The 19,768-nt window shown below is 43.1% G+C and overlaps 1 long non-coding RNA gene across 1 annotated transcript; it reads left to right on the top strand.

Moving 5' to 3' along the window:
• The first annotated feature begins 3,897 nt into the window (after nt 1–3,897).
• LOC143988136 (uncharacterized) lies at nt 3,898–5,788 on the top strand. Its single transcript, XR_013276774.1, has 3 exons — nt 3,898–4,025; nt 5,440–5,498; nt 5,683–5,788. It is a non-coding gene; the product is annotated as an uncharacterized LOC143988136 (long non-coding RNA).
• Nucleotides 5,789–19,768: the final 13,980 nt, after the last annotated feature.

Here is a 19,768-nt window from a genome sequence, read left to right as displayed (position 1 = left end):
TTCTCCCCCTAGCGAGTAAATTACATTCATATTTTTGGCACCCAAATGCCGTTTACATTTTTCAACATTAAACCTAATTTGCCATATAGTTACCCACCCCATTAATTTGTTTAGATCTTCTTGCAAGGGTTCCACATCCTGCATAGAAGTTATTGCCCTGCTTAGCTTTGTTTTGTGCGCAAATACTGAGATTGAGACGTTTATATCCCATCCTCCAGATCATTTATGAAAAAATTTAATGGGATTGGTCTCATGACAGAACCTTGAGGGACCCCACTTTCCACACAAGACCATTCCAATTACTCCCCATTTATCACCACCCTATGGACTGTCCCCGTAGCCAGTTTTCAATCCATGTACTCCCCTGTGTCGACAGACCTTAGTTTGTACAGTAAACGTTTATGGGGTACTGTATCGAATGCCTTTGCAAAATCCACATACACCGCATATACAGGCCTTCCTTTATCTAGATGGCAGCTCAACTCCTCATCAGTAGCGGCGAGTGCTCAATTTTTTTTTTAGGGGGGGCACAAACAACCTGAAAGATTCTGAAAAAAAAGCATCAATTGCAGCCTCACTGTGCCCATCAAATGCAGCCAATCTATCCATGGCTGCTTTAGCCACCCATCATATGCAGCCTGTGTGACCCCCCCCCCCCCACCACACACCATCCGTCTGACTGGCACACACTTACCCCATCCTGGTGGCGAGTGGAGGCTGTGAGCTGTGGGACACGCAGCAGGCGACGACGGTGAGCTCCTGTGTCATCCATGGCTCTCTGTCCTCCCGTTCTTCTGTTCTGTTAGGTGTCCAATCAGGGTGCCTGTGCCTTCAGCCAAACAGGGATGAGTATTAGATCCACGTCTCCTGACTGGCTGAGAGGCGGTTCAGTGTTAGCAAAGCAGATATTAATTTGCTTTGCTAACCCAACTGGGTGAACTGTGAGCGCAATGCTCTGCACTCGCAGTCCACCTTTTTTGAAGCCTATGGCTCTAATCAGGTGCTTCAAAAAAAGACCCACAACTGGAATTCAGGCGCCCGGCATCAGAAAAGGGGCTGGACGCTTGAATAGGGGGTGGCTACAGCGGCCATGGATAGATTCATGCAATGCCCTTAACGGAGGCACTGCCACTGCTTCTCATAGAAAGTTAATAGATTGGTCTGGCAAGAACGATTCTTCACGAATCCATGCCTATTACTTCTAATAATACAGTTTTTATTACTAAAATCTTGTATCTAGTCCCTTATCATCCCCTCCAAGAGCCCTTTTTTAAATATTGGTGCTACATTGGCTTTTCTCAATTTTTTACCATTCCAGTCAGTAGACTGTCCATAAAAATTAGGAACAATGGTCTGGCTATCACTTGACCGAGTTCCTTAAGGACCCTCGGGTGAAAGCCATCTGATCCCAGTGACATTTTAATGTTACGTTTTTCAAGTCTATTTCTAATTCTATCCTCTGTTTGCCATGAGGGTACTTCCTGTGTTGTGTTATGAAGATTAACATTGCAGTCTTGTTTACTAAATCCCCCCCACCCCGTTTCCCTTGTGAAGACTGAGGAGAAGAATAAATTCAAAACCTTTGCCAACTCTCCGTCTTTTGTAACCATTTTTGATTCCCTTCATCATCCCTTCCCTAATTCTATCTTCAGGGATTTGAACTGGTAGTACATGTAGGATGTACTTATTTTTTCCATATATGACATCTTTTTTTATTTTAAATTTAGATCTTGAAAATAAATACACCATTTTAAGTATATAATTTTATCAGTAGACACAATTTGAATCAACATGTAATGTTTTTATTAAAATATGTTAAAGTCAACAATCTCCATGAGATATACATACTTTTTCACAAGACTGTACATGTAATTACAAAGGGTAGTAGATGTTCACATTAGGCACAATGGTTATTTGTGTTATCTGACTTCCTGTTTTAGGTAAATTGACTCTTCCTGTTTAAAATAAACTGAATACTGTCTTTCCTTTTCACTCCACCCAGTGATAGATAAATTCAGAAGAGATGTTTTGAGCAATGTCAACTACCTGACTTGATTTTTGTAAAATGTACTAATGTACAAACTAATGAATATAATCTGAAGAAGTCCAATATTTATGTAACCTATTTGATTTTTTTTAATACCCCATAGCTCTCCCTGTCCAGGGAGTGACATATCCAACAGTTGCTGATGATGTTTGAGACACTTTTTTGATGGCATTTATTTAAGTTTTGTGTATTTGGAGGAAGATTTCTTCCTTTTGCCTGAACATGCAGCTGGACGTGTCTGTGTTCCTGCATACATTATTCAAAGTTTTATGTGGTCTTGTTGGATATTCTACTGTATGCCCCTGAGAATGGGAATCCATGGAGCTCTACAAGGAAATGTATATATTTCTAATGTTTATTGGTAATTAATATCCCTGAGGAAGACATTTGAAACGGCGTTGGATAGCCCGGTACATGTATTGCTGTTATTGAACCTTTGATCATACAGCCATTCATGGTTTTGGGTATCACCATTTTTATGTTTTGTGCTTTATCTTGGACAGTTTTGACATAATGTTTGTTTTTAAACATGTGCCTCATGTGAGGCGTTTTTAAAGTGATATCAATAAATAAATACATTTTTATTATCTTTGGTTGCCTTTTAAAAGTCCCATTCAATGTGATACTTTGATATTAAATACCCCATAGCCAACCATGATTTAGGCTACCACAGGCAAAAGATGGTAGACACTAAGGGGTTGATTTACTAAGAGTGGAGCATGCTAAATCTGGTGCAGTTGTGCATGGTAGCCAAATCAGCTTCTAACTTCAGCTTATTCAATTAAGCTTTGACAATAAAACCTGGAAGCTGTTTGGCTTTAAAGCGGGATTGCACTGTGGAAAAAAATATTAAAAGCCAGCAGCTACAAATACTGCAGCTGCTGACTTTTAATAAATGGACACTCACCTGTCCCGGGGTCCAGCGTTGCCGAGGCCGATCGATCGCTCGGCTCTCGGCTGCTGCCGTCACCATTCTAGGTGAGGGAATCAGGAAGTGAAGCGCTGCGGCTTCATTTCCCGGTTCCCTACTGTGCATGCGCGAGTCACACCCGTGTGTGTCCCAGCAGACAGCGCGCAGGGACAGGAAGAGGCATAGACTCCTGTGGGAGTCTATGCCCGGAAATGGGTGTAAATACCTGTCTTTGACAGGTATCTGCACCCCCCTCCCCCCTGAAAGGTGCCAATTGTGACACCGAAGGGGGGGGAGGGTTCCGATCAGCGGAAGTTCCACTTTAGGGTGGAACCCCGCTTTAATTTAGAGCTGCACCAGATTTTGCACTCTCCAGCTTTAGTAAATCAAACCCTAAGTTTTTTTTTTCAATTAACCTAGCAGACTAACATCAGCTTGTTCAATTAAGCTTTGGCAATAAAACCTGGAAGCTGATATGCTGTATGCTCCAGTTTTAACCCCATAATATTTTTTAAAAGAGTATATATTATCTGCCTTTATATATACTTCAGGTGTTAAACAACCTAGTCTCCAAGTTGAAATGGATATGGACACTTTAAAGGGGTTGTAAAGCTTCCTGTTTTTTTCACCTTAGGATGCATTAAAGTGGAGGGCCACCCTGAAAACACTTTTCACCTTATCCTCTCCCTTTTAATGTCCTAAAAATCATTCTGTAAAAAAAAAAATTTTCACTTACCTGGAACACCCTGTTGCTATGCAGAAGACCTAATCTGCCTTGTTCCTCCTCCGCGGTGGTGTTTTTCTCTTCCTTAGCTGCAGTGCTTCATGGGAAATGAGTGTCATCGTTTCCCATGAGTCTGTGGGCTGGACTGTGCTGAAAACACACGAGATTTGCAGGCAGGAAATGACCCGATTTGAGGCAGACAGCAGCGCCATTTTTAAGAAGGGAACAAAGCCTTTATTGCCAGAACACACGTGGATGTCCTGGGGAGAGCATCTGACCAGATAGGAGAGAAGATCAGTCGGGATTCAAGCAGCTAATTCACCTAGAAGATTTACCCAGAACAGGTAAGTGTTTGTAATAATGAAATGTAGGTCTAAATGTGCTCACTGTGTGTATACATGTCTTGTATGTCTTGTATAGGTTTCATTTGGATTGTTCCTTCTTTGTTATTTGTAATGTCATTTTTTTTTTTTTTTTCTGTCTTCCACTTCTTTCTGCTGTGTGTTAGCATGTATTTTCTCTTTTCTTTGATTAATAGATGTCCTGTTTTGAATTTTTTTTTTCTGCTTGTATATGTAGTATGTCTTTGCAATGCAATTGACTGTTCTAAAAATATATGCAATTATAATGTGTTTATTATTTTTTCTTAATTTGTTTTTTTTTTTTTTTTTTTTTGTAGTGATATATTTTGTTCTGACCGTCCTGAATATTTTTTCTATAATTGTTATAATTCCATCTTTACTCTCTATACCCTGGTATGTCTACAAAAACTATTGGGGGGTTGTGGTGGTGTGTTTTTTTTATTTTTTCATCCTCTCCTCTCTACCATTTTGTCCTGTAGTTTCTCCTGTCCTCACTCCTCCGTCCTGCTCTGTCTTCCTCCCTGCTCCTGTTTTACTAAGCCAACAACTACTTACTACTACACCTCCCTCCTCCCCTCCTCCATCCTTGTCCTCACTCCTCATTCCTCAGTCCTTGTCCTCAGTCCTTGTCCTCAGTCCTTGTCCTCACTCCTCCCTCCTCACTCCTCAGTTCTTGTCATTCCTCATTCGTCACTCCTCTGTCCTTGTCGTCACTCCTCTGTCCTTGTCGTCACTCCTCTGTCCTTGTCGTCACTCCTCTGTCCTTGTCGTCACTCCTCAGACTTTGTCATTCCTCACTCCTCTGTCCTTGTCCTCATTCCTCATTCCTCACTCCTCACTCCTTGTCCTCATTCCTTCCTCCTCAGTCCTTGTCCTCATTCCTCCTAATTCCTCAGTCCTTGTCCTCATTCCTCACTCCTAATTCCTCAGTCCTTGTCCTCATTCCTCACTCCTAATTCCTCAGTCCTTGTCCTCATTCCTCAGTCCTTGTCCTCCCTCCTCCTCCTCATTCCTCAGTCCTTGTCCTCCCTCCCTCCTATTCGTCCTTACTTTATCCACCAACCTCATCTATACTTCTATTCATAACACTTAGACCCCTTTCACACCAGGGCGTTTTGCAGGCGCTATAGCGTTAGAAATAGCGCCTGCAATCCGCCCTAAAGAAGCTGCAAAACGCCGCTATTGCCGGCAGTTTTAACCCTTTCGCGGCCGCTAGCGGGGGGTAAAAGCACCCGCTAGCGGCTGAAATGCGCCGCAAATCTGGCGGTAAAACGCCGCTAAAAATAGCGGCGTTTTACCGCCGACGCTATCAGCGGTGTGGTGTGAAAGGGGTCTTAAGCAACCTCCACTCCTTTCCAAATATATAACTTTTTTTTTTTATTATTGTTTTTCGTAGATCCAAATTCCATCTGTCCAAAGCGATTGATTGACTTTCATCGACATCTTTTATTGCAGGTATGTTAAACTTTCAGTGCAATTAAATAAACTGTGACATTATCTTAAAATCTGATTAATGCAATTTACAAAAAAGATATGCGTGTGTGTATTTGTTTTAATTTTTTTTTGGTTAAATTTATTTATCTAATGTTTTTATTATATTTATTAATGCATTATTTATTTATTTATTTTTATTCCATAGATTTGAAGAGACAAGTGGATTTGATTTATTTCAAAACCATGCCTGAAAAATTCAAGTTTAATACATTGGTTTGATTTATTCATTCTGTATCCTAATTTTTTATTTTTATTTTGGGGGGGGGGGGGGGGGCGAAGTTGTGTGTCTCTTTTTCTCGCTCACTCTTCTCGCTCGCTCTTCACTCACTCGCTCACTCTTCTCTGTTTCTCGCTCACTCTTCATTCGCTCACTCTTCTCTGTTTCTCGCTGACTCTATGTTCGCTCTTCACTCGCACGCTCTTCTGTCGCTCGCTCTTCTCTGTTACTCGCTGACTCTTCACTCGCTGACTCTTCACTCGCTGACTCTTCACTCGCTGACTCTTCACTCGCTGACTCTTCACTCGCTGACTCTTCACTCTTCTCTGTTTCTCACTGACTCTTCTCTCGCTCGCTCTTTGCTCGTTCTTCTGTTTCTCACTCGCTCTTCACTGGCTCTCTCTTCTCTGTTTCTCGCTCACTCTTCACTCGCTCACTCTTCTGTTGCTCTCGCGCTCTTTGCTCGCTCTCGCTCTTTGCGCGCTCTCGCTCTTTGCGCTCTCTCTCTCTCGCTCTTTTCTCTCTTTCGCTCTCGCTCTTTTCGCTCTCTCTCGCTCTTTTCTCTCGCTCTCTCTCTGCTCTCGCTCTTTGCTCTTTTTCTCGCTCTTTTTCTCGCTCTTTGCTCTTTTTCTCGCTCTCGCTCTTTTTCGCTCTTTTTCTCGCTCTTTTCTCTTTTTCGCTCTTTTTCTCGCTCTTTTCTCTTTTTCGCTCTTGCTCTCGCTCTTTTTTCTCTTTTTCGCTCTTGCTCTCGCTCTTTTTTCTCTTTTTCGCTCTTGTTTTCGCTCTTTTTTTCTCTTTTTCGCACTTGCTCTCGCTCTTTTTCGCACTTGCTCTCGCTCTTTTTTCTCTTTTTCGCTCTTGCTCTCGCTCTTTTCTCTTTTTTGCTCTTGCTCTCGCTCTTTTCTCTTTTTTGCTCTTGCTCTCGCTCTTTTCTCTCGTGCTCACTCGTTTCGCTCTCTCTCTCGTTCCTCTCGCTCGCTCTTTTCTCGCTCGCTTACTCTTTTCTTTCTCGCTAGCTCTTTTCTCTCTTGCTCACTGCTCACTGTTGTGTTTTTCTTTTTTATTTCTGCCTCTCTCGCTTCCTCTTTTCTTGCTCGCTCTTCACTAGCTGTCTTCACTATTTCTCTCTGTCTCTCAAATTAGGGTCTAAATAGAATTTTTTTTTTTCTTTTTAGTTTTGAATAGTAGTGTGTGTGTGTGTGTGTGTGTGTATATTTTTTTTATTTTTTTATTTTTTTTGTATATTTGTCTTTGAATAAAATGTTTAATAAAATTATTTAAAATTAAATAAAATTCTTCTATTTTAATACTGTTGCTATCTTTTGTTTTTCTTTGAGTGCGTGTGGGAAAAAAATATATATAATATAATCTAATTTTTCTCTCTTTGTAGTTAAAAAAAATTTATGCCAATATAAATACCAAGTAAATAAAAAAAAAAAAAAAAAAATATATATATATATATACACACACACACACACACACACACACGGTCAAAACCAGCCAGAGCGGAGAATCATAGAGGAGAGAGCGGCGCTGGAGTTAGAGGAAAGGTAAGTATTAAAGATCTTTTACCTTACAGCAAAAAATATTATAAAGATTAATTAAACTTAAATTATTATTATTTTTAATTTATATATTTTAAGTTTAATTTATCTTTATAATATTTTTGGCTGTAAGGTAAAAGCTCTTTTAATATTTACCTTTCCTCTAACTCCAGCGCCGCTCTCTCCTCTGATTCTCCGCTCTAGCTGATTTTGACCTTGTTTATCTTTGTTGCCATCACAACGGGGCGGGACTTCCTACGACGACGCCCGTTGTGATGAGAACCTGTGGGGTTGATGGCGGCGTTACTGCGCATGCGTGAGATTGGCGCTCGAACGGGGGCGGTGCATGCTGGTCCATCAGCAGCACCGTATCCCGGAAGAGGATGCCTGTGGGCTTCACATGCCCACAGGCAAGATGACAACGGGCAGCATGACTTTTTATAAGTTACATCATGTGTAAAAAACGGACAGACAAAGTATTTTGAAACAGAACAAGTGAGTGATATAATTGACCATGTTAATCGTGATTTTGCAAAAAAAAAATAAAAATGTTGGAGACAGTGGAACCCCGCTTTAAGCCCACTTACTGTGACAAAGTACCCCATGATTAGTGGGTCCTACACTATCCATAAGCTGGGAGATCCTGCTTCTCTAAACCATGGGAGCAATACACTCCTCTATATGGGAGAACTAGAGGTCACCCAAAAGGATTTGGTCAGAATCCATACAATAGACAAACAATATATTTGGGGGCACACCCTAAAAGATGCAGTGATCACAACCCGACAGGGGTTCTAATCCCCCTCCATTCCGCTCTTCTCCAGTTGTATCGGTTCCTCTCCTGGACTGAAATGGCTTCCTCTGATCTCACCGCACACTGTGAGCTTCTCACCATGTGCATTAGAAGTTGCAGCAAATCAGAGAGAGTCCGGCTCATTTCCTGGCCGGGGTGGGGGGGGGGCAGTCAGCGTTATCTTGCCCTTTCCTCCCCAGCCTGACTGTCACTGACCCCGCCCCTTTCATTTATTGAATTCCAGCCAGGGCTGTCTTTAATATTGATTGGATCCTGGGTATATATTTTCTTGGGCCCTTCTGAATCCACCTATTAAAATGGAGCTACACCCTCTTTTTTTAAGTCCTCTGCATACCCTGCTTCTCTGCCCCCTTAAACACATTTGGTATATATATATATATATATATATATATATATATATATATATTTTTTTTTTTTTTTTTTTAACTCACGGTTTTATTGTCAATTGTTTTGTGTGCTTCCTGTTTCCAGCTGCGTTATTGCCCATCCGCTATGCCTCCTGGGACATGATTTTTAGCAATCCCAGAAGGCAATAGGGGCCGCTGGGCTGTAGTATCGCGTTATTTCCAAACCGGAAATGACACAATACAAGGCGGCGCCGGCTGGCGCCATTTTAAGTAAGGGCGATGTGGCTTTTGTTGCCAGTAAACTCGGAAAGCGGCATCATCGGCAGTACAAGCGCCTTTCTAGTGGAAGATCTACAGCAAGCAGCTACTTCTCAGAGGTAAGTACTTTTGTCATCCATGGAGTGTTATGGGTGCAGTGTCGAGTGGGGCAGATGGAGCTGTGCTGGGGCAGATGATGATGATGATGATGGTGCTGTGCTGGGGCAGATGATGATGATGGTGCCGTGCTGGGGCAGATGATGATGATGGTGCCGTGCTGGGACAGATGATGATGATGGTGCTGTCCTGGGGCAGATGATGATTATGATGGTGCTGTGCTGGGGCAGATGATGATGGTGCTGTGCTGGGGCAGATGATGATGATGATGGTGCTGTGCTGGGGCAGATGATGATGATGATGGTGCTGTGCTGGGGCAGATGATGATGGTGCTGTGCTGGGGCAGATGATGATGGTGCTGTGCTGGGGCAGATGATGATGGTGATGTGCTGGGGCAGATGATGATGTGCTGGGGCAGATGATGATGTGCTGGGGCAGATGATGATGATGATGTGCTGGGGCAGATGATGATGTGCTGGGGCAGATGATGATGATGATGTGCTGGGGCAGATGATGATGATGATGTGCTGGGGCAGATGATGATGATGTGCTGGGGCAGATGATGATGTGCTGGGGCAGATGATGATGATGTGCTGAGGCAGATGATGATGGTGCTGGGGCAGATGATGATGGTGATGTGCTGGGGCAGATGATGATGATGTGCTGGGGCAGATGATGATGATGTGCTGGGGCAGATGATGATGGTGCTGGGGCAGATGATGATGGTGATGTGCTGGGGCAGATGATGATGATGGTGATGTGCTGGGGCAGATGAAGATGATGATGGTGATGTGCTGGGGCAGATGATGATGATGATGGTGATGTGCTGGGGCAGATGATGATGATGATGGTGATGTGCTGGGGCAGAAGATGATGATGGTGATGTGCTGGGGCAGATGATGATGATCATTATGTGCTGGGGCAGATGATGATGATGATGATGTGCTGGGGCAGATGATGATGATGATGATGTGCTGGGGCACATGATGATGATGTGCTGGGGCACATGATGATGATGATGATGATGTGCTGGGGCACATGATGATGATGATGATGTGCTGGGGCAGATGATGATGATGATGATGTGCTGGGGCACATGATGATGATGTGCTGGGGCACATGATGATGATGATGTGCTGGGGCAGATGATGATGATGATGTGCTGGGGCACATGATGATGATGATGATGATGTGCTGGGGCACATGATGATGATGATGATGTGCTGGGGCAGATGATGATGATGATGTGCTGGGGCAGATGATGATGATGATGTGCTGGGGCAGATGATGATGATGATGATGTGCTGGGGCAGATGATGATGATGTGCTGGGGCAGATGATGATGATGATGTGCTGGGGCAGATGATGATGATGATGATGATGTGCTGGGGCAGATGATGATGATGATGATGATGATGATGTGCTGGGGCAGATGATGATGATGATGATGATGATGTGCTGGGGCAGATGATGATGATGATGATGATGATGTGCTGGGGCAGATGATGATGATGATGATGATGTGCTGGGGCAGATGATGATGATGATGATGTGCTGAGGCAGATGATGATGATGATGATGTGCTGGGGCAGATGATGATGATGATGTGCTGGGGCAGATGATGATGATGATGTGCTGGGGCAGATGATGATGATGATGTGCTGGGGCAGATGATGATGATGATGTGCTGGGGCAGATGATGATGATGATGTGCTGGGGCAGATGATGATGATGTGCTGGGGCAGATGATGATGATGATGATGTGCTGGGGCAGATGATGATGATGATGATGTGCTGGGGCAGATGATGATGATGATGATGTGCTGGGGCAGATGATGATGATGATGATGTGCTGGGGCAGATGATGATGATGATGATGTGCTGGGGCAGATGATGATGATGATGATGTGCTGGGGCAGATGATGATGATGATGTGCTGGGGCAGATGATGATGATGATGATGATGTGCTGGGGCAGATGATGATGATGATGTGCTGGGGCAGATGATGATGATGATGTGCTGGGGCAGATGATGATGATGATGTGCTGGGGCAGATGATGATGATGATGATGATGTGCTGGGGCAGATGATGATGATGATGATGATGTGCTGGGGCAGATGATGATGATGTGCTGGGGCAGATGATGATGATGATGATGATGATGTGCTGGGGCAGATGATGATGATGTGCTGGGGCAGATGATGATGATGTGCTGGGGCAGATGATGATGATGTGCTGGGGCAGATGATGATGATGTGCTGGGGCAGATGATGATGATGATGATGTGCTGGGGCAGATGATGATGATGATGATGTGCTGGGGCAGATGATGATGTGCTGGGGCAGATGATGATGTGCTGGGGCAGATGATGATGATGATGATGATGTGCTGGGGCAGATGATGATGATGATGATGTGCTGGGGCAGATGATGATGATGTGCTGGGGCAGATGATGATGATGATGATGATGATGTGCTGGGGCAGATGATGATGATGATGATGTGCTGGGGCAGATGATGATGATGATGATGTGCTGGGGCAGATGGTGATGTGCTGGGGTCCCCCCTCTCTCTCTCTCTCCCTCCCCCTCTCTCTCTCTCTCACCCCTCTCTCCCTTTATTGTAATTATAAAAAGTCTTTTACAAATATTGTTAAATTTATAAAAATATATTTTTGTGTGTCTTTTTTTATTATTTTAATATATGGTTATAGGTCACTTTGTATCTCTCACGTAACACTAAGAATATATACATTTATTTCTCTATCACAGGAGATGGCAAACAAAAATCTCTCTCTCTCTCATATATTTTTTGGTGGAAATTCATTAGTCCTTGTTGTGCACCTGGGCACACTTTTTGACCCTACCATCTGATTGTTAGAACAGAAAATGAGACTCATCAGACCAGTCAACATTTTTTGAATCTTCTATTGACAAAATGTGGTGATCCTGTGACAATTGTAGCCTCAATATCATCATGTACTTAGATGACTGGAGTGGCACCCAGTGTGGTCTTCTGCTGCTGTAGCCCATCTGCTTGAAGGTTCAAATTTGTTGAGCATAAAGAGATGGTATTCTGCATACCTTGGTTGTAAATAGTGGTTATTTGAGTAACTGTTGCCTTTCTAAAATCTGTACCATTAAAAACTCCGAACTCACATATGAAGTAGGGATTTTAACACACAAATAACAAATGGTCCATAATGGAGACACACTTACCACACCCCCTATCCATGCCCCTATAGGGAGCACCGTGCTCAAAGCCCACCCACTTGTGTGACATTAGCAAATTTAAAATCATTATTGTGACACTGATTTCCTCCCAGTCAATCATGGGAAAAGGGTCCTGAGACACAACTGGGTGGGAGTCCTACCTAAGACCCGATTGGCTGTGATGAGAAGCAAACGCCATGACTCGGTGGAGATGCAGGGGTAAGCCACCATAGCCATGACATAGATGGGGTAAGTGCGGGACTGGCAGGCAGCCAATGGGCGAGCAAAGTGGCGATCAAAGGATGTTGTGTGGGTGGAGTGAGTTTGCTAGGTGGACCACCCCACCCCCCAACAAAAAAAAATTAAGCAAAAGCAACCAATGCACATAGATGATGCCCTGTGCATATTTACTAATTTTTAACATAATTATATATCTATATAACATAGAGAAAGTTGTTTGTGCAAATAGTTGTAAATTAGCACCATCCCATCTAACACCATAACACATGCCCCATTTCTACATTAACCACTTGCTTACTGGGCACTTAAACCCCCCTCAGTCCCAGACCAATTTTCAGCTTTCAGCGCTGATGCACTTTGAATGACAATTGCGCGGGCATACAACACTGTACCCAAATTAAATTTTTATCATTTTTTTCCCACAAATAGAGCTTTCTTTTGGTGGTATTTAGTTACAGCTCGGAGTTTTATTTTTTGCTAAACAAACAAAAAAAGATGCAAAAAAAAAAAAAAATCATGTTTTAATAGTTTGTTATAAAATTTTGCAAACGGGTCATTTTTCTCCTTCATTGAAGTGCGCTGATAAGGCGGCACTGATAGGCTGCATTGGTGGGCACTGATGGGCTGCATTGGTGGGCACTGATAGGCTGCATTGGTGGGCACTGATAGGCTGCACTGGTGGGCACTGATAGGCATAGTTAAGGCGGCACTAATAGGCACAGATAAGGCGGCACCGATGGGCACAGATAAGGCGGCACTGATGGGCAAAGATGGGCACAGATAAGATGGCACGGATGGGTGGCACGGATAAGTGGCACGGATGGGTGGCACGGATGGGCACTGATAGGTACCACAGATAGATGGGACTGATGGGCACTGATAGGTGGCACTGATAGGTGGCTCTGATAGGTGGCACTGCTGGGCACTGATGGGCGGCACTGCTGGGCACTGATGGGCGGCACTGGGGTGCAGCACCTTTGAGGCAGATTGGGTGGCACTGTGGGGTGGCACTGTGGGTGGCACTGTGGGTGGCACTGTGGGCACTATGGGCACAGACGGGGGGCACTTACTTTTACTTTTAGTTCTACTTCAGGATGGCACTGCGGGAGGCAGGTGGGCACTGGCAGGTGGCATGTGGTGCCTTGCATTGCTGGCCGTGATCGGGACTGATGTCCCGATCACAGCCGCCGGTGATCGGCTTTTTTTTTTCTCCTCGCGCTGTCAGCGCGAGGAGGAATAATAGCCGATTACCGGCTCCGTTCTATCACATGATCAGCTGTCATTGGCTGACAGCTGATCACGTGATAAGGGGTCGGGATCGTCCCCTTACACGGATCGGTGATCAGGCGAGTCTCACGGACTCGCCGATCACAGAGCGCGCCGCGCGCGCCCCTCAGGGGGCGCGCAGGCCGCTCGTAACCGGGACGACGTCAATAGACGTAGTCCCGGAAATCTAGGTCCGCGCTAATGCCGTCATTCGGCAATAGCGCGGATCCCAAGTGGTTAATATGCTCAGTTTGAATACATTTAGATGCATAAATGAATTTTGTTGCTGAGATTATTATTATTATTATTATTTTTTTTTTTATGAAAAGGTGTACAGAAAAAAGTAGCCACTGGGTGAAAAAAAAAATAAAAAAAAAAATATATATATATATATATATATATATATATATATATATATATTCACACACACACACAACAAGATACATATATAATAAGAGATATATCTACATAGATATATACATACATACACACATAACAAGATACATATATAACAAGATATATATCTCTTGTTATGTAGATATATCTGCACAGAAACAAATGATTTAGTTTACAATTAGTATATATTTAAAACTCCTTCCTTTTGCTGCTAATTTATGTTGTTATAAATGCACTATATTTCCTGGTTCCTGGAGGGAGGAGGGGTTTGCATAGCTAAGGGGAACAACTTCCTCTGGCACTGCCGTTGCTATGGAAACCTGACCTGAAACTTATTTCACTGCTTGTGCAGCACTGAGCATGTGCGAGATTTGCAAGGCTGAGATCCAGGAAGAAATACAGTCTGGCTTCAGATGCCCACACCTAAGATGGCCACAGTCTGCTGCAAGTTTATAAAGTTACAAAATACTGTAATAACCTAACAAAACGGACCTTTGTTTACAGACTAACTTTACTAGAATGCATTAAGCTTGTGTATGATAAGTTATTTTTATTTAAAAAATCAAATTTGGCCGGACCACCACTTTAAGGTGAAAAAACACCTTGCTGTCTCTGGCCCCCCCGAGCCTACGTTTTACTTACCTGAGCCCCAAAGCTCCATGGGCGCGATCCTGTGTTGCTTTCCCCCAGCTCTTCATTGGATGATTGATAGCAGCGCAGCCATTGGCTCCCGCTGCTGTCAATCAAATTAATGACGTGGCACACTGGGGCCGAGTGATACACTCGGTGGCTATGGCCGCAGAGTGTATAACATGGAAGCGCGCCCGCAAGCTAACCTCATTGGTAGAGTGCTTCCCAGAGGAGGATTAGCTCTTGCGGGGAGGAGCCTAAAAAAACACCAAGGGACCCCAGAAGACAAGGATCGGGGCCACTCTGTGCAAAACTAACTGTACAGTGGAGGTAAGTATGACATGTCTGTTATAAAAAAAAAAAAAAATGAAACCTTTACAACCCCTTTAACTATTTCCAGCCCTTAGGATGTACCCATATGTCCTCAGATTGAAGGGGTTATACCAGGATCATAGCTGCAGCTGCGATCCTGGTTTCAAAATTTGGAGCCAACAATGGGCTTTACTGGGCTGGCAAGCGCAACACCCCAAACCCCCCACTATTACTGGGCACTATCTATCCACCGGGTAGCCCAGGAGGTCCAATCGTCCCCTTCCTCTGTGATGGATAATCCTGGAAGCAAGAAGGATTTCATCACCTCCGGTTTTGGTTGCTTGTTTATTGTTCATTACTAGCCAGACAAGAATCTGATCAAACCAGTCTCGGTTTGATCAGATGTTTTGGAGGGCAAAGGAGGGATCAGGCATCTTATAAATCCCCAATCTCTCAAAGGAGTGCCTATATCTGTTCCTGTCCCAGCTATCACAGGGAATGTTGTTCATCACTTATGATAGCAATTAAGTTACATAAAAAATAAATAAAGCAGCCCTTCTCCAACACGCATACTATATGTAAATAGTGATTTCATCACATGTGAGGTATTGAGAGCAATAATTCTATCACCAGAGCTCATGTTTAGCTGTAATATGGTTACCTGTAAGGACTTTTACAGGCTTAGCTCACCTTTTCAGACAGAATTTCACTTTTTTATAACAAATAGAAGCCTTTTCTATTGGTACTTCTGGCCCAGCCATCCCAATGTGCTTTTCTCTCCCTGACCTCCTCTGCACTTCCTTCCTGCATCACAGAAAAGGGTGTGTTCCCCACTTTTGACCACACCTCCCTCATTACTATACCACCTTCCACTCATTTTCTGTACAAACTGATTGTACAATCTCCTTTAGATCTACATCATCTATGTAATGCAAGGGCCTGTCTGATTTGACACAAATTGATAGATTGCTCAGGCATGTCATCCTATTCCATAGTTCTGGTAAATCTAAAGGAAATTGTACAGATTGCATAGTGTATGGCCAGCTTTATGAGTGGAAGGGGACATACACATCTCTACATAGCAGGAACTCGCTAATTTCCCAATTAATAATTTTCCAAAGATAAAGTTGTAAACAGAATGAAAGGGATTATTGTAACCCTAGCTGTAAAATACAGGACCATTTGACCAGTGGTCATCAACCCTGTCCTCAGGGCCCACTAACAGGCCAGGTTTGCAAGATAACTGAAATACATCACAGGTGATATAATTTGCTCCTCAGTGATTGCAATATTCTAGTCTGCATCTCCCAGAGGTAATACAAAAAACCTGGCCTGTTAGTGGGCCCTGAGGACAGGGTTGATGTCCATTGAATTTGACTTTGTAATTATTTGCAAGAGCCCTGGCAGCTGGATGTTTTTATACAAGTAATGCAACTTTCCTAATAATAATATTTTTTTTTCATTTTAAAAGGAAGAGAGTCATTACCGTATATTATCCCTGCTTCTTTTTTAAAACAAAAGTTATCAGGAGATATTCATACCCATGTTTGTTTACCTTACCTGAGAATTCAGCCATTAACCAAAATGAATGCCTTATTCAACAAGGTAAAGGATAAAATGCAATAACTTATGGTAACCTCATAAAACTCATCTTTAACTTGAGTAAATTAAATGTGAGTTCTACATTCTTCACATCACTGTTAAATTGATAATACCCACATTTGGTACAGGTGATATCAATAATTTCTGAAAATGAGCAACTAATTTACAATTCTAAGAATAACAGAACTGTTAAAATCCAGAGGGGGAAAAAACAACACCACCACCATAATCAGATAATTTTACAACTTGAAATAGAGACACTGGAGCTGAATGTGGCTTGGGCAGTGTAGACAAAAAAGACAAAAGACATCGCTCCTCACTAATCGTTTTGACCGCATTGGTTTAAATTGCACCACCAGACGGGAGCGAACAGGAGTGAAAAGCACGATACCAAGAGCTAGAAGCATATAAGCTATCTTGCTTCATTAAAAAAAAGCCTTATCTTAACATTTTTAGACCTGAAGAGCAAACTATCACTCTTCCCTTGTTCATTTTAGACATATTATCATATATTGCGCCACAAGAAGAAAAAATTAACACTTAAACATGAAGAGCGAGAAAAAAACATATGTTGACTTTCATGCTTCACTGGAACTGAAGAGCAAACTATTTCTCTTCAATAGTCGCTTTGACCGCATTAGTGTGATTTGCGCCACCAAATGGGAGCAGACGGGAGTTAGAAGCATCCAAATAACAAGAGCAAGAAGCATATTAGCTATCTTGTTTCACTAACTACAAAAATGCATTATCTTTCTAAAAAAAGACTGCAGCTTTCACTCATTGTTGAAGCCCAAAGGCGCCATGGAATTTAAGTAATAAATCCACAGTTTCTCCTTTTGTAGGAGAATAGCGTCAAAATCTCCTCTGCTTGGGGGTATATTTAGTATGTAAATTCCTTTCACCTTTAACCCTTTAGGGTCACCATCATGAAATTGAGCAAAATGCAGAGAGATGGGGCGGTCATCATCCTTCTTTTTGTTCTTGATGCTACGGATGTGCTCGCCAATTCTAATGCAGAGTTGTGATTTTGTTTTTTCCGACATTGGCATGTAAGCATGTAAATGACTCTAGTAGTTGATCAATTCACAAACTGTTTAATTTTATATTCTTTACCTCTGAATGAATTGGCGAACACATCGGTTTTATGTACATATTTATAGATGTTGCAGTGCCAGCAGGCATGCATACCAGTGTACAAAAGTGTTGCGCTAAAGATAGATGTGAAAGTGTGTTAATGATAACTAGATATCACACTCATTTACATATAGAAATAATAAACATCCAAAACAATAAAAAATGAACTGTGAACAAAAAAAAGAAAAATACAAAAGAGTCCTTTACTAAAAGGTCATAATGATTGTGCTCGCCCTTGGTGCAGACAAAAAGATGTGAAAATGTTAATTTCATCCGTGGTATATTTGATCCAAAGAGAACACCCTGGTGCTGACACCACCACACACAGAAGAAAGATGTGAGCTTACTGACTCCCAATGACCCCTATGAGCATATGCTCCAGGGGTCAGAAACACTTTTCAATTGTATCGATAGGAGATCCTCAGGTCAGGAAAGATGAACTTTAGATATTGATGCTAACTCCTCTCTCATTCAAGCTGAGTTGGACACGGAGGCAATACTCCCAGAAAGATCGCACCCTCATTCATGGAATCATATGGGACAAGAAAAATTGGGCCACATAGCGTAATTCCGTACAATAAACAAATTTATTAAAATAAAATCACACTTACATTAAAGCAGTGAGAAAAGTGCTTTGCAAATAAAAAAGCAGCAGTGGAGTCCACCCGACGCGTTTCGTCTCATTTAGACATCGTCAGGCATGCATACCAGCTGGCAGTTTAGAGCTTGCGAGCCAGTTCTTATTTTCAGTGCTTTTATATTTGGAATGGACCAGGACATCATTTAAATTCCGCACCCTTCTTGCCGTCAACAGGGGTCTAGGACCCACCGTGTCGGCAATCAGGGGAGCGGACTTCAAAACATTCCAGTGCCTCTCCAGAATATTTTTTTTTTTCAAATATAATTTTTATTCAGCTTCAAACAGGGGAAGATGGTCCCCAGTGTACATAATATGACAGAGAAGTACAAAACAAAAGGCAGTTGAACAACACTTGACATGGGTATATTTGCAACTGTGAATCTGCCTGTTGACAGTCATACCAATTTAAAGTACGGATGAGGTACTGTACCAAGATCCTGGGTCACCTCAACCCCGGGTCCCTCCGGCATAATCCTTCTACTGGGGGGCCGTCATTCCCAACTTTCCACTTTTTCCAGAGAGAGAGGGGGTGGGGGGGATGAGGAGGAAGGCGGGGAGCAGAGAGGGAAGGGTTGAAAGAGCAGAAAAGAAGGGGAGGGGGGAGGACGAGACACGATGGCAGTCCATGCCCAGGGGGCTAGTCAAGAAGGTTCATAACACTAAGACGATAGTAGGTGGCGTCCCTCCAGCGGGAACACAAAGACATTCCAGTTGTCCCAGGTTTGTTTAAAAATTTCTTGTTTACTTTGGGATGTGAGAATCAAGTCCTCCATTTTTTGAACATCCTCTATTTTTCTAAGCCAATGTGCAATGGGGGGGGGGGGGGGGAGCATTGTTTCCAGTATAGGGGGATGCAGGATTTTTCCGCATTTATCAGATGCCTTAAAATATTTTTTTTGTACTTTTTAATGGGGATCCCTGAGTGGTGCAAGAGAAAGAATGCAGCATCTTCCGGGATGGGGAATTCCGTGAATTTCTGTGTGATGCGTCTGACCTCTGTCCAGAAGGCTTTCAAGCGGGGGCAGGACCAAAAAATGTGGAGCAATGTGCCCTCTTCTTCTCCACACCTCCAACATCTGTCGGAGGTGGAGGGGAAAGATTTGTGCAGTTTTGATGGTGTCAAATACCACTTGGTGAGAAGTTTAAAGTTCGTCTCCTGTATCCTAGTACACAGCGAGTTTTTGAAAGCCAAGGTGATAATACGTTGTCTTTGTGTCGGGGAAAACGAACAATCAAGGTCTGTTTCCCATTTGGAAAGGCAGGTTAAATGAGAGTGATCTGGCGGCCTGTTCAGGAGAGCATACGTTTGAGAGAGTATGTGGTCCAGAGGGCCCTCGCTCCTGCAAAGAGTCTCAAACTCCGTTTGAGGGCCGGCGAAAGCCAGAAGAGCCAGAAGCCATTTTTCGTCAATGACGAATTTAGAAGTGTGGTCTAGGTTGGAATCTCTAAGAGAGTTATAATCCCTGGAGTAGGTCCCGGTTCAAATTGTGGGTGGCCAAGT

The sequence above is a fragment of the Lithobates pipiens genome, unplaced genomic scaffold (assembly GCF_037356315.1).
Source record: "Lithobates pipiens isolate NorthernLeopardFrog02 unplaced genomic scaffold, aLitPip1_a1.2 Scaffold_18, whole genome shotgun sequence".
Taxonomy (NCBI): domain Eukaryota; kingdom Metazoa; phylum Chordata; class Amphibia; order Anura; family Ranidae; genus Lithobates; species Lithobates pipiens.
The sequence above is the reverse complement of the archived record's forward strand: the minus strand, read 5'-3'. Positions and strand labels throughout refer to the sequence as shown.